Below are 9,581 nucleotides of genomic sequence, written 5' to 3' on the forward strand. Positions count from 1 at the left end.
AAGCTTAATTTACCAAGTGAGTATGTAACTATGGTAATACACCAGTAGGAAAAATATGAACATCAAGCAAATGCAAAAACTGTAGTGGGAAAAGGAGTTTTTGGGGATGAAAGACTCCTTAATGAGATGACTGACGGTCCGCCATAAATTGTAATCTTAGAACAATCTATAGCTTTCCTGCTATATTTCCTGTTTATTCTTTATAATCCACTGTTAAAGTACAATTGAATTAGCAGATAACTGATCATACATTAAGCCTAAAAGCTATAAGAATTGAATCTGGCAGTAATATAAACACCAAAACCTTAGAAGCTGCAGGTACAATACACCTAATAAAGGTGTCATATGATCACAGGAAAGAGGTGGCTGAGCGTTTCCTCATATCACATCCACACCTTAGGCTTCTATGGCAGACGGAGATGGAAAATACTCCTGTTTTCTCACACAAATCAGATTTCTTTTTCAGGGTTTATTAATAGAAACCAAAAACGGTGCAGGCTCCAGGGTCATCCCTTTGTTCCACAAGAATTCTCTTTATAAAGGAGAGATATCATCACACTACAAAGGAAAGGCAAAGAAGGTGTCTGCTTCCTATCAAGGAGGGGATTTGGAAATTCATGAAAGCTGTGACAGAAAAGTAGCAATTTAGCGCTTTTTTTTTTTTTTACGTTCACGCCGTTTACCGTACGGGATCAATAACATTATATTTTAATAGTTTGGACATTTACGCTCGCGGTGATACCAAATATGTGTATTAATTATTTTTTTTTACACTTTATGGGGGTAAAATGGGAAAAAAGGACATTTTACATTTTTATTGGGGGAGGGGATTTTTCACATGTTTTTTACTTTTTTTTAAACTTCTTTTACTTTCACTTTAACACTTTAATAGTCCTCATAGGGGACTATCTATAGCAATCGTTTGATTGCTAATACTGTGCAGTGCTATGTATAGGACACAGCACTGCTCAGTATTATGGGTGATCTTCTGCTCTGGTCTGCTCGATCTCAGACCAGAGCAGAAGACCCCGGGAGAGAGGCCGGAGCCAGGTGAGGGAACCTCCGGACGCCATGCTGGATGATCGGATCACCGCGGCAGCGCTGCGGGCGATCCGATCATCCATACAAAGTAGCGCACTGCCGCAGATGCCGTGATCTGAATTGATCACGGCATCTGAGGGGTTAATGGCGGACATCCGCGCGATCGCAGATGTCGGCCATTATCGGCGGATCCCTGGCTGCTGCTAGCAGCTGGAACCTGCTGTGTATGACGCGAGCACCCTTCCGATGCTCTCGGTCATACACAGGACGTAAATGTACGTCCTGGTGCGAAGTCCCGCCAAACCAGGACGTACATTTACGTCCGTGGTCGTTAAGGGGTTCAAAATAAAATAAACTACCAGCATCTATACCAGTGGTCTCAAAATGAAGCCCTCCAGATGTTGCAAAACTTCAACTCCCAGCAAAATTTCAACTCGCATGCTGCGAGTTGAAATTTTGCAACATCTGGAGGGCCACAGATTGAGACCACTGATCTATACTGTCATCAGCCCACATTACAGAGCAATAAACTTTACCAAAAAGTGGAAAGTGGTGATGTAAGACAAATCTGATATGGGGGATAACTTTTATAGATAAGATTAGTGTGCATGGTGTCCTAGAAGTCATCATTTTGGCCAATCGCATAAACTTTAAAGCAAATCTATGCTTGCTTATAGCATTTAAATTGGCACTCTCATTAAAACTAATTTTTGCTATTGCACTCCTTATGTTAAATACACATATTTCTCATGTACTTTATGTAAAAAAATGAAATTTCTGTGTTTTATTTGTGTTTAAAAAGCTGCCACTAAGTGTCTCCCTACCTGTCCAGAGCACATTTCCCCCATCTCTTGCACAGACTTTGGACTCCTGCTGGCCTGGTAGTCCAAAATCAGGAAATGCAGTCTGGAGTGCTGAGAGTGTGTGTGCAGCCTTAGCTAATCATAGCTCATGTCACACTGAACTGCTCTGGGCTGTGTGTAGCAGAGTGAGGGAGGAAGTTCTCCCCTGTATGGCTTCAGATGATGTTACGCCTGCTGGGTAACGCTTCTTCCCAGTCTGTAAATCTGACTGAGACTGAGCAGAAAATACAGAGCAATATCAAGGTAAAAAACTAAAAAAATAATAAAAAAAATAAAGTCAAGGGGTGGTTTACCATAATGGGGGCAGTGAACTGGGAGGATTATAAAATTTAACAAGATCATGAGAGGTACTCTTTAAATAGGTGAAGCTCAGCTAATGTATTGACTCATGACATATTTATTCCTGCATTTGCTTTCTTGGCTAAATATGTCACAACATTCACCACATGGCAGATAAGGGGCACTAGGAAATGCCATCACTTGTCACTAGTGGAGGGTCCACCCTCTGAGACCCACAACAATCTGGAGAATGAAGAGGCGGCAGAGCTGATTAAGTGCCAGCCCCAGACTGACCTTCAGCCCAATTGGACAGATTCCTAGTGAGTTGTCTTCCTGGGCTTGCAGTGGACTGCCCTGTGATGCATTGGGGTCTAAATCCACCACCTATTTTCATTATATATGGGTACAAGTACTTTGCTGAGGGCAACACTTAGGCTGGTCATACACATAATGTAGCTGTTCCCCGTATACACACACATAAACACTCTCCCCCATATACACACACATATGCCCAATACTGGTCATGGCCATGTGTTTATGTGTTCTGATCAACGGGAATGGAGGTAGCCATTGTTAAACATCTATGATGGTGGCTATCTACCAAAAAAAAGCACTGGGCATGCCTGATCTTACCTCCCAACATTATCTGTTGGGCAAAAGTCTGATACATACATAATATGTATGGTTAGCTTTAGCTAAGGACGGGATATGAGGTTGGGACATGAGGATGGGATATGAGGACAGGATATGGGAATAGGATGAGGTTGGCCTATGAAGGCAAGATAAAAGGATGGGATATGAGGATGGTTAGGATATTAGGATGAGATATGAGGATGGGATATAAGGTTGTGGTATGAGGATGGGATATGAGGATGGGATATGAGGACGGATATGAGGACAGAATATGGGAATAGGATATGAGGTCGGTATATGAAGATGGGATATGAGGACAAGATATGAGGATGAGATATAAGGACAGGGTATAAGGACGGGATATTAGGATGGGGATAAGGAAGGAATATGAGGACAGGATATGAGGATGGCATATGAGAACGGGATATGAGGTTGGGATATTGGGACAGGATATAAGGACGAGATATAAGGACGGAATATGAGGATAGGATAGGAGGACGGGATATGAGGACTGAATATGAGGATGGGATATGAGGTTGGGATATTGGGACAGGATATAAGGACGAGATATAATAACGACATATGAGGATGGGATATGAGGACGGGATATGAGGATGGAATATGAGGATGGGATATGAGGATGGGATATGAGGTTGGAATATGAGGATGGGATATGAGGACGGGATATGAGGACGGAATGTGAGGATGGGATATGAGGACGGGATATGAGGATGGAATATGAGGATGGGATATGAGGACGGGATATGAGGACGGAATATGAGGACGGAATATGAGGACGGGATATGAGGACGGGATATGAGGATGGGATATGAGGTTGGAATATGAGGACGGGATATGAGGTTGGAATATGAGGATGGCATATGAGAATGGGATATGAGGTTGGGATATTGGGACAGGATATAAGGACGGAATATGAGGATGGGATGTGAGGACGGGATATGAGGACATGATTTGGGAATAGGATATGAGGTCGGTATATGAAGATGGGATATAAGGACGAGATAAGAGGATGAGATATGAGGATGAAATATAAGGACAGGGTGTAAGGATGGGATATGAGAACGGAGTATAAGGATGGGCTATGAGGATGGCATATAAAGACGGGATATGAGGACAGGATATGAGGTTGGAATATGAGGATGTCATATGAGAACGGGATATAAGAACAGGATATAAGACAGATGTAAGGATGGGATATGGGGATGGGATATTAGGACAGGATATAAGGATGGAATATGAGGAATGGGATATAAGGACGAGATATGAGGACAGGATATAAGGTCGGATATGAGGACAAGAGTGCCATTATTGCTTTTCCTCTCTTGCACTGCTCTAGGCATATTACAGTGGATCAGTTTTGTGCCTTTCATTTTAATGATTCTTTTCAACTATAACTCAGATATATATTACACTGCTCAAAAAAATTAAGGGAACACTAAGATAACACATCCTAGATCTGAATGAATGAACTAATCAAATGAAATACTTTTGTCTTTACATAGTTGAATGTGCTGACAACAAAATCGCCCAAAAATTATCAATGGAAGTCAAGTTTATCAACCCATGGAGGTTTGGATATGGAGTTACATTCAAAATCAAAGTGGAAACCCACACTACAGGCTGATCCAACTTTATGTAATGTCCTTAAAACAAGTCAAAATGATGCTCAGTAGTGTGTGTGGCCTCCACGTGCCCGTATGACCTCCCTACAACGCCTGGTCATGCTCCTGATGAGGTTGCAGATGGTCTCCTGAGGGATGTCCTCCCAGACCTGGACTAAAGCATCTGCCAACTCCTGGACAGTCTGTGGTGCAATGTGGCATTGGTGGATGGAGCGAGACATGATGTCCCAGATGTGCTCAATCGGATTCAAGTCTGTGGAATGGGTGGGCCAGTCCATATCATCAATGCCTTCCTCTTGCAGGCAATTGTGGAGGAGAAAAAACGACCCTTCCAAAGGCGCTCCTGGTTCAGGTAAGAAGTAGATCCAAGCCAGGAGTATTGTAAAACACTGGAGTTTTACAATACTCCTAGCTTGGATCTACTTTTTACCTGAACCAGCAGCGCCTTTGGAAGGGTCGTTTTTTCTCTTCCACAATTGACTTCCATCAGGATTGGATTACTCCTTCTCCTGTGACCCGGGCTCCGCAGCTGGCTTTTCTCCTCTTGGAAAACCCTTTTTGGGTTGATATGCGAATTTCCTATTCACTTCTGGTAAGCGGCCATTACCTAAGGGCAACTCTCGCCTGGTGACGCCACCAGTCACATTATTGCCAATTGTTTTACTGGTAACGCATGAGGTGCCCCCCCTTTGGTCTCTTTTGTCTATTCTCAGGTTCCTCTTGCAGGAACTGCTGACACACTCCAGCCACATGAGATCTCACATTTTCTTGCATTAGGAGGAACCCAGGGCCAACCACACCAGCATATGGTCTCACAAGGGGTCGGAGGATCTCATCTCGGTACCTAATGGCAGTCAGGTTACCTCTGGCAAGCACATATAGGGCTGTGCGGCCCCCCAAAGAAATGCCACCCCACACCATTACTGACCCACCACCAAACCGGTCATGCTGGAGGATGTTGCAGGCAGCAAAACGTTCTCCATGGCATCTCCAGACTCAGCCTGCTCAGTGTGAACCTGCTTTCCTCTGTGAAGAACACAGGGCGCCAGTGGCGAATTTGTCAATCTTGGTGTTCTCTGGCAAATGCCAAAGGTCCTGCACAGTGTTGGGCTGTAAGCACAAAGGCAGAGGTAGCGGTCCTGCTGCTGGGTTGTTGCCCTCCTATGGCCTCCTCCATATCTCTCTGGCCTGTCTCCTGGTAGCACCTCCAAAGCAAACAGACACAGACACAGCAAACCCTCTTGCCACAGCTCGCATTGATGTGCCATCCTGGATGAGCTGCACTACCTGAGCCACTTGTGTGGGTTGTAGACTCCGTCTCATGCTACCACTAGAGTGAAAGCACTGCCAGCATTCAAAAGTGACCAAAACATCAGCCAAGAAGCATAGGAACTGAGAAGTGGTCTGAGGTCACCACTTGCAGAACCACTCCTTTATTGGGGGGTGTCTTGCTAATTGCTTATAATTTCCACCAGTTGTCTCTTCCATTTGCATAACAGCATGTGAAATTTATTGTCAATCAGTGTTGCTTCCTGAGTGGACAGTGAGATTTCACAGAAGTGTCTTTGACTTGGAGTTACATTGTGGCGTTTAAGTGTTCCCTTAATTTTTTTGAGCAGTGTATTAATGACATATACTATCAGTAAACATTTCTGTAAGATATGGGTCACACAGTAATACCTGACAAATGCCATTCTACCAACTGCACTGCTCTTATGGATGTTTTTCCTGCCACAGCAAGGCGAGCCTACAACCATTGTATTGTATCTGTTTACAAACAGTGCAGAGTTTTGTCTCTAAGGGAAAATACAATACAATGTTACAATATTGTGTCCAGTCGGTAATTCACTGCATATGTTTTTTTCTCTTTGTACTCATAAGGAAATGTGCTGTTACTATATGAGATTTATTGGTTTAAAATCATTATTTATGTGCAACTTCATGCAATAAAGCTATTACAAAGATATTCATATAGATTGCAGTTGTTTTTTTTTTTAATTGTTACATAGCATTTTCCCCTGCATAGTCTCTTAGTCAGTGAAATAAGACTTAGATATTAACAGCATAATGGAAGGAGAATTGTCGTCTGCTTGTCACAAATGCTGACTGACACTCTACTTTGTTGGGTTTAATCTGAATCCATGCTATTCCATAATCTTGTACATTTAGAGCTTAATGTATCCAGACGTATGTGAGATAAGATGTGCACTGACTTTCTACTTTTCTTTACCCAAACTTCTTTACTTTTTAGCATTTTAGGATTCTCAGTGCTAATCTCCCCTCCCCCCTTCTCTTTCCCGCCACCATGTGCACTTTTGGCACTGCACCCCACCAGCACTAACCTGGCTTCACCTGTGTGATAGTGACAGATCCACTCACTGCAGGAAGTCTTTTTTTTCATAGAAGCTGCTTCTCTGGTTGCTGGGACACCAAAGGGTGTTCCACAACTCTGGCTTGACAAAGTGTAGCACTGCCTACAATAACACCCCCCTTCTGCCATCTAGCAGCCTGTTCCTAAGCAACTCTTGGCCGGAGACCGTACTATATAGGACAACGCTATAACACAAGCGCCATTATCTCATTCCACCTGCTGTGACATAATATGCACCTAACTGTGCCAATTATGTAGAAGACACTGGAGTAGATAGATAGATATGAGATAGATAGATAGATATGAGATAGATAGATAGATAGATAGATAGATATGAGATATATAGATGGATGGATAGATAGATAGATATGGTATAGATAGATAGATAGATAGATAGATAGATATGAGATAGATAGATAGATAGATGTGAGATAGATAGATAGATAGATAGATAGATATGAGATAGATAGATAGATATGGTATAGATAGATAGATATGAGATAGATAGATAGATAGATAGATAGATAGATAGATAGATAGATAGCAAACAAAATGTAGAGCAGCGCCCAAGTAGATAGTAGATGGTGCAGGCAGCGATGAAAAGATCCTAGGTCAAGGTAGGTAACACATCCAAGAAGAGGCTGCAGCACTCAAGGTTATGAGTGTAGAAAAGGTGTTTATTCCATATCAATACAAAAAGTGCAACGTTTCTGCTGCCAGTGCATAAAAAAGGCTTGAAAAAGGCTGCACTGGCAGCAGAAACGTTGCACTTTTTGTATTGATATGGAATAAACACCTTTTCTACACTCATAACCTTGAGTGCTGCAGCCTCTTCTTAGATAGATAGATAGATATGAGATATATAGATGGATAGAAAGATATGAGATATACGGTATATGAGATAGATAGATAGATGATAGATAGATGGATAGATAGATAGATAGATAGATAGATAGATAGATAGATATGAGATAGATAGATAGATATGATATAGATAGATAGATAGATATGAGATAGATAGATATGAGATAGATAGACAGATAGATATGAGATACATAGATAGATAGCTATGAGATATATAGATATAGATAGATAGATAGATAGATAGATGGATATGGGATAGATAGATATGAGATACATAGATAAATAGATAGATAGATAGATAGATAGATATACATAGATAGACAGAAATGAGATAGATACAGTACATATGAGATATATAGATAGATAGATAGATATGAGATACCTAGATAGATAGATACATAGATAGATATGATAGATAGATATATAGATAGATATACAGATAGAAATATAGATATGAGATAGAGAGATAGATAGATATGAGATAGATACATAGATAGATATGAGATAGATAGATAGATACAGTAGATTTGAGATAGATAGACAGATATGAGATAGATATGAGATAGATAGATAGATATGAGATAGATAGATATGATTGATAGATAGATATGAGATAGATAGTTAGATATGAAATAGATAGACAGATAGGATATAGATATGATAGATAGATAGATAGATAGATATGAGATAGATAGATATATAGATAGATAGATAGAATATAGATAGATAGATAGGAGATAGATAGCTATGATAGATAGATAGATAGATAGATAGGAGATAGATAGATAGATATAGGAAATAGATGATAGATAGATAGACAGACAGACAGATAGTTGAGATAGATCAGGGGTCTCAAACTCAAATTATCCGGGGGCCACTGGAGGTAGAAGCTGGGTGAGGCTGGACCACATGCGCCCATTACATATAATGCCCTCATCATATGCCCCTCATCATCCACCAGCAACACCCTCCACCAGCAGTAGCACCCCCATCATCCACCAGCAACACCCCCATTCCCCCTACCACGTGTGGTAATAACATGAGCTGAAGGATGATGGGGGTGCTACTTCTGGGGGTTCCCCACATTAGATAGGCAGCAGGTTCCTAACATTAGGTAGGCAGCAGGTTCCCCACATTAGGTAGGCAGCAGGTTCCCCACATTAGGTAGGCGAGAGGTTCCCAACATTAGGTAGGCAGCAGGTTCCCCACATTAGGTGGGCAGCAAGTTCCCCACATTAGGTAGGTAGCAAGTTCCCCACATTAGGTAGGCAGCAGGTTTCCCACATTAGGTAGGCAGCAGGTTCCCCACATTAGGTAGACAACAGGTTCCCCACATTAGGTAGGCAACAGGTTCCCCACATTAGGTAGGCAGCAGGTTCCCCACATTAGGGAGGCAGCAAGTTCCCCACATTAGGTAGCAGCAGGTTCCCCACATTAGGTAGAAGCAGGTTCCCCACATTAGGTAGTAGCAGGTTCCCCACATTAGGTGGAAGCAGGTTCCCCACATTAGGTAGAAGCAGGTTCCCCACATTAGGTAGTAGTGTTGAGCGGCATAGGCCATATTCGAATTCGCGAATATTCACGAATATATGGACGAATATTCGTCATATTCGCGAATATTCGCATATTCGTAATATTCTCGTTTTATTTTCGCATATGCGAATATTCGCGCGTGCGAAAATTAACACATGCGAAAATTTGCATATACAAAAATTAGCATAAACGAAAATTCGCATATGCGACAATTAGCATATGCTAATTTTCGTATATGCGAAAATTCGCACACCAGTCTCACACAGTAGTATTAGAGCCTTCTTTACACCACACAAGCTGGAAGCAGAGAGGGATGATCACTGTGATGTGTACTGTGAAGAAAAAAAAAACGAA

The 9,581-nt window shown here is 41.8% G+C and overlaps 1 protein-coding gene across 1 annotated transcript in view; it reads right to left on the reverse strand.

Annotated features, from left to right (window-relative positions):
• The window catches only part of TTLL10 (tubulin tyrosine ligase like 10), a 114,932-nt gene extending 108,044 nt beyond the window's left edge, over positions 1 to 6,888 (reverse strand). The window contains exon 1 of the mRNA XM_056542669.1: positions 6,802 to 6,888. The gene's annotated coding sequence lies outside the window, so the exon portion shown is untranslated. The remainder of the gene's footprint in view (positions 1 to 6,801) is intronic.
• Positions 6,889 to 9,581: the final 2,693 nt, after the last annotated feature.

This window comes from Hyla sarda, chromosome 10, assembly GCF_029499605.1.
Source record: "Hyla sarda isolate aHylSar1 chromosome 10, aHylSar1.hap1, whole genome shotgun sequence".
Taxonomy (NCBI): Eukaryota; Metazoa; Chordata; class Amphibia; order Anura; family Hylidae; genus Hyla; species Hyla sarda.